This window comes from Mesoplodon mirus, assembly GCF_964341445.2.
Source record: "Mesoplodon mirus genome assembly, chromosome: 9".
Lineage (NCBI taxonomy): Eukaryota > Metazoa > Chordata > Mammalia > Artiodactyla > Ziphiidae > Mesoplodon > Mesoplodon mirus.
Window position 1 is genome coordinate 11,270,385 of NC_138985.1, and position 6,696 is coordinate 11,277,080.

The window sequence follows — 6,696 nt, forward strand, 5'->3', positions numbered from 1 at the left end:
GTGGGATTCCAGCTTGTTTCCTAACAGCCTGCCCTGTTGACTCTGGATTCCCTCAGCCAGCCCCAAAACTGCGGAAGCCAATTCAATCCCTGTATGAAGTCTTTGCTCTGGTTCTGCTTCTGAGGTTGAGACCTGACTGATACGGACATCACAGAATAAGGTAGAATCTCCCTCCAGCCTTTTCACTGGCAAGCTTCAAATGGGATGAAAAAATAATGTATGAAAAAACATAATGTGACTATGAGTTTTAAAATTTTGGAGTTTTAGCAATTCCAAATATAAACATCAGTAGATTTATTGGAATGAAAATACTTAAGCCCTTCATTTGTGATTAGACAGTTAATGCATTAATTCAAAATATGACCATCACATATATCCATATACATATATAATAACAACTTTTCAGTTCCATATAAAATAGAATTTTATAATTATTTTCATAATCCAAAACTGTAATAAAGCATAATAAGTGACTAATTGCCAGGGGCTAGGCTTATATACATATATTTACTAGTTAGATGACAATCATCTAAGTTATTTTACCTTGATTTTTATAAAACGTTCATTAAGACAAAATTCAGTTCAAAGATCATTCAAAGGTGTTGGTACAAGTGTTGTCATTGACACTTATAAACTCCAGGAAATAAACTGGATTGTAACATGTAACTACAAGCACTATACGAAGCAAAAGTAAACTCACCTCATCTCTGCAATAACATCTTCGTGGAAGTCTTTCAGCAGAAGATATATTTTGTCCCCAGAATTTTCCTTTAGTAAAAAAGGGAAGATTGTTTTCAAAAGCTGTTCCAAGAAATCCACTATGCTTCTTGGAGAGAGAATGATTCTCTCACCATTTTCTGACTGTGTATGGTTCAAGGCGAGGTTAATGAAATTCATTATTTGAAGGTTGGTATCACTTAAATTCAAGGCTGCTTCTTGAGCACTCTCAGCTAAGTTGTTGATTGAATTAATTAGGAAGCTTTCAAAAAGCAGCTGAACAACTGAGAAATTAGTTAGCTGTTCTTGGTTTAGCAGATGAAGAAGTAAGGCAACATCAAAATTATCTTCTCTAGAAACATTTTTGATATTACCCAAAATGGTAGCAATATCTTTAGTCAACAAAGCTATATCATCAGTTGAACTACTGTTAGCTGTAAGAAGAAATAATGTTTGTATCATTTTGGAGTAATCTTCATTTGCATTTTTATGACCAATAAAAAATCTTCAATGATTTCTAATGTCTTCAAGGATGATGAATCCAGGCTTTCAAAACAATGGGCAAGTGGCAGAGTTAGGTTTTGAAGAGCCACTGAATCAGTAATTTTCATTTCTTTGTTAATTTCAGAAAACAGGGATCTGATACTAACGTTATGGGTTAGATCTTTCATGATTTGTTCAAACTCAAGCCATAGTTCTTCAAAGTTGTAAGTTGTTTCACATTTTTTTAATAAAACGTGATAGTGCTTCTAAACTACCACCCATAAGGTTTTCATTCAGAAATGTCATGAATGGAGAGACTACAGAATTAGCACTATTTTCTAGGCTCTCATCCCTAGAAAGCAAGTTTATTATCCTTTCCAAATGTAAGGAAATATTTCTAACAGATGATTCTGTTCCTTCATCAACGTTAAGGGTCTTGTTTAAACTAGCTAGTTTATCAAGGAGGTTTTCATCTGATGTGGCTTTTGTAAAGTTGCCTTTTTTAAAATTTTTCTATGATTTGCAAAGCAATTTGCTTTATGGAACTGCTGGGACAAAGTTCAGAGATGCTGTTATTGCTTTAATTTCCAGAAAATGGGACAAATTGTAACACCTTATGCCAAAATTCTTGCACAGTTTTCACAAGGGAAGTTTTAATATGGAAGATTTTGGAGAGCTCTAGAAGAATGGAATTCCAATCCATTAACTCATGAATTACACAGGCTACTTTCCTAGTTATTTCCACCTGTGATCTTTCATTCCAACATTGTGAGTCTTCACCTGGGGAAGACAGGTGGAGGTGTCAAGGATACTGACCACTTTGCTGTAAAAGGAAGGAGATGTGAGCTTGTGGGCATCACAGGCTCCTGACCTTGGATTCTGCTGAAATCCAGAAGTTGTGTGATTCCAGCACCAAAACACAGGAAGACAAGTTAAAGCCTCTGAAAGGATGCCTGGTTGATCTGATATTAATTCAATTGTGTCCAAAAGAGTTTTAATCATAATAGCGAAGTCTTCCTTGCTGACGTCTGAAAGGCTTATGCCATGCAGGAGTGTGAAGTTACAGAGGTCCTTGAGGGTCTCCATGATGTTTTTGTCACCCATGCCCCGCAGGAGCCTCATGGCACGAGAGAGCACTTAGTACACGTCGACGGAGGCATCTGTGTCCTCTTTAGGGAGCAGGCGTGAGAACCTCAGCAGGTGGTTAACACTCCAAGAACGTGAGCTGTCGACAAGTTTTTCCATCAAGTAAACAAGGAAGCTAACCCCCAAACTGCCAGTACCTAACCTATTGACATTCTTAAAGAAATCTCACACTGGTCAGAATGGCCATCATCAAAAAGTCTACGAACAGTAAATTCTGGAGAGGGTGTGGAGAAAAGGGAACCCTCTTGCACTGTTGGTGGGAATGTGAACTGATACAGCCACTATGGAGAACAGTATGGAGGTTCTTTAAAAATCTAAAAATAGAACTACCATAAGACCCAGCAATCCCACTACTGGGCATATACCCCGAGAAAACCATAATTCAAAAAGAGTCATGTACCAAAATGTTCATTGCGGCTCTATTTACAATAGCCAGGACATGGAAGCAACCTAAGTGTCCATAAACAGATGAATGGATAAAGAGGTTGTGGCACATGTATACAATGGAATATTACTCAGCCATAAAAAGAAATGAAATTGAGTTATTTGTAGTGAGGTGGATGGACCTAGAGTCTGTCATACAGAGTGAAGTAAGTCAGAAAGAGAAAAACAAATACCGTATGCTAACACATATATATGGAATCTAAAAAAAAAAAAAAATTGGTCATGAAGAACCTAGGGGCAAGATGGGAATAAAGATGCAGGCCTACTAGGGAATGGACTGGAGGATACAGGGAGGGGGAAGGGTAAGCTAAGACAAAGTGAGAGAGTGGCATGGACCTATATACACTACCAAATGTAAAACAGATAGCTAGTGGGAAGCAGCCGCATAGCATAGGGAGATCAGCTCGGTGCTTTGTGACCACCTAGAGGGGTGGGATGGGGTGGGGGGAGGGAGGGAGATGCAAGAGGGAAGAGATATGGGTACATATGTAAATGTATAACTGATCCACTTTGTTATAAAGCAGAAACTAACACCATTGTAAAACAATTATACTCCAATAAAGATGTTAAAAAAAAAAAGAAAAGAAAAATCCATCAGGCTTTCACTTATCTGTTCCAGCTGGTCTACTAGCAGATGTATGTCTGTTTTCTTGACCCTGCGCAGGAGAGAAGTTACCTTGTTTAAAACTTGAAAATTACCTGGTTCTTGTGGAATATCGTGATAAACTGAGGGCATCAGGGCGTTGAACGCCTCCCTCATGAATTCAATACTGAGACCCATGGCTTTCATTAATCCATGAGAAATTATCTGGGGTGAATTTTGGAGATCATGAGATAAATTGAAGGCAAGGTAACTAGCTAACTGATAAAATGAATGGCCTAAGCTGTGTATACCATTTCCCTTTGGACTGGTAGCAAATATGTTTAATTTTTTTTCAATGTTAGAAGAGGTGCTCTTTTCCAGGATGTTAGGGGAAATAATATCTTTCACAATTTTTTGAGTTTCCTTCCCCAGAGCTACTAAATGCAGTCAAATACTTTGAAACTGACGAGGCATTTCATCTGACATTTCTATGGGTTTTAGAATTAATTCAGTAAAATGTTTCCAGTTGGATTGAGGCACAAAATCAAAGTCCCTTGTTAAGTTGTTGATAAGCATCCTTACTTGGTTTGTGGAATCATTTAAAAGAGTTAATAAAATCTCAGACTTTGGTACCTTTCCTTTTTCAAAGATTGCATTAAGTATAACGTTTAGAAAGTCAGTCACATTTTTTAAGTAAACGTTCATACAATTTATTTTTGACATATTCAGTGAACAATAAGTTCCCATCATTATATTCAACATCCAAGTAACAAGCTTCAAAGTAGAGTTCATTTTGTTTTCCACATCTGGAAATATTCCCTGGCAGCTTTTGGGAATTTTCACAACACTTTGCAGTGCATCCAAAATCTGAGTGAGACCAACACGAAGAGGAGTGAAAATATTCGTGTCCAGCTGAAATATTTGAGCCAGGCGTCCACAGATTTTGGCCCACATTTGCAACCATGAAATGGTACAGTGAACGGCCGTAAGCTCACAGAACTCACTGCCATTTGCTGAGAGGTTTGAAAGGATTTGTGCCCACGGGAGAATAGATTAAGACCCCTCATGTATTGAATAATTCACGGAAGAAACGCTTTTATTATCCAGAACAAAGCATTCACTACCAAGCAGGACTTCTGCTGAGCCAGTGACTAATTGGCTCACATACTGAAATAAAGAATTATGAAAAGCGTCATCCTTGAGACCTGTCAAAGTACCGTGGATCACTTCTACTGCAGGGCCCTCTGTAGACAACAGGGATTGGACTTGAAGCTCCAAAAAGTTAAAAATTGAAAGCAACTGTTGACAGTAAGATACTTGAGAAATTCCCCTAAGAAACCCTGTTGTCTCATATAAAAATGCAAATGTTGTGGCTTTCCTGGTGGCGCAGTGGTTGAGGGTCCGCCTGCCGATGCAGGGGACACGGGTTCATGCCCCGGTCCGGGAAGATCCCACATGCTGCGGAGCGTCTGGGCCCATGAGCCATGGCTGCTGGGCCTGCACGTCCGGGGCCTGTGCTCCACAACGGGAGAGTCCACAACAGTGAGAGGCCCGCGTACTACAAAAAAAAATAAAATAAAATAAAACATACGTACAGCACTGTACAATCCGCACATCATAACTCCCTCTCCACACCGTACAGGGAGCAAGACTTTCTATGACCCGCAGTTTGAACTGAACCTTTTTGTGACAATATGAAGAAATCTTATTGTCCTCTTCCAAGGAAAGCCTAAACTTCAGGAGCTTACTAAGATTCATCAAGTTACTACAAACAGCCACACCTACTGAAGAAACAGACCCCGTTGCACTAGACTCCACCGTGTGTGTGTCAGTTTTTCTACCTTAAAAATAAAAACACACGTTCCACCTTTCCTACTTCTCAAATATTTCTGGACCTTATGTAAACATTTCAACTACACAAAAAGTTTAAATAAATAGGAAAACAAGTAGTTCCTACAGAAAATGACCTTTAAACTGTCTTTGTTCATTTTTAAATGAATGTCAAAGACGTTAAGACCTAAGGTCTACAATCTGAAAACCCTCTCAAACATCGTGCCCTCATTCGATTGCTTTCAACATCTGGACAGGCATCTAGATTGCTGCAAACAGTCCTACCAGGGTCCACAATGCAAGCCTTGCATTTTCCAGTTGCTAATAACTAGCAGTTTGTTGTCTAACTGGGGCTACATGGAATGCATTCATAACAGTCTTGTCATGCACACTTTACAATCAGGGTTGTCTAGCCTAATCCACCAGGAAGTGTGCCTTACATCCTGGTAGGTGTGTGGCTGCCTTGGGGGCCATTGACTGCCACACTGTGGTTCAGGAGGAGCTCCCGCCACCGTCCAGGGCCGGCTCCCTTCCCCAGATGGAGCGCTCAGAGCCTCCAGCCCGGGGCCAGTCCTCGCCAGGACCCTCTAGAAGAGGCTGCCTTTTTGCCACTGGTCAAACACCTGCACACTGAGAAACAAGAACATTGTTATCAACAATAATAAACTGGAAATAATAGTGTTGAGTTAAGAAATAGTAACAAACCATTCTAGGTGACAGACGGCCCATTTTTATGTGGTTGGCAGATTGAAACACCTGTTGACAATTGTATTGTGCTTTAATTTCTACTCAGAAATTAAAGATTACAAATTGCAACAATGGGTGCATGCAACTTTTCTTCTGGTCTGATTCCTCTCTTTCCTTCTTCCCTTCCCATTTTCAAAAGAGAAGGTGATGACATACGTTTCTAAACAAGTGAAATATACCTTAAAAACTAAACTGACATGGGATAGCATAAGTATATTCATATGCCTTAGAATCCTATCATAATTAATACATAGTTACTGAGTACCATTTCATGTCATGAACTTGGGGATACTAAAGGCAATTCATATTGTGGATTGTCAACATTGCACCAAAACAGGTCCTTCCGGCCCAAACTGAGAGCACAGGGGATGCAGGATGAACAGGGATGTGCCCTGAACTGCTTTCACGTCACCACGAGCTCACCACCCAGACAAAACGCACGGCCACGGCTTCCACTGACCATGCTGCTGCTGGTCAGCTCGATGCTGTCCCTTGATCATTTAGCACCAGATAAATTGAGTGCCTCCAAGTGGACAGTCAGACCTGTATTTTTTTTTTAAGGACATTTATCCATTATTTGAGAGTTTGACCTTTACCAGTGAGACATCTTAGGAAAAAAGGTAAAGAGGTGTGCTGTTTGAGAAAACATGTGATGGGAAACGCAGTGCCCAGTAAATTGTACGGGAGAGGATGGTCACAGGCCTCTACCTCACACCCCTCCCCGGCTTCCCCAAAAGCAGAAAGCT

The 6,696-nt window shown here is 40.0% G+C and overlaps 1 pseudogene across 1 annotated transcript; it reads right to left on the bottom strand.

Moving 5' to 3' along the window:
- Positions 1-696: 696 nt before the first annotated feature.
- Positions 697-4,798, bottom strand: LOC309810773 (ATP-binding cassette sub-family A member 13-like; annotated as a pseudogene). Its single transcript has 2 exons — positions 4,178-4,798; positions 697-2,499 (listed from the first exon to the last, which is right to left on the bottom strand). The product of its transcript is annotated as an ATP-binding cassette sub-family A member 13-like (transcript).
- Positions 4,799-6,696: the final 1,898 nt, after the last annotated feature.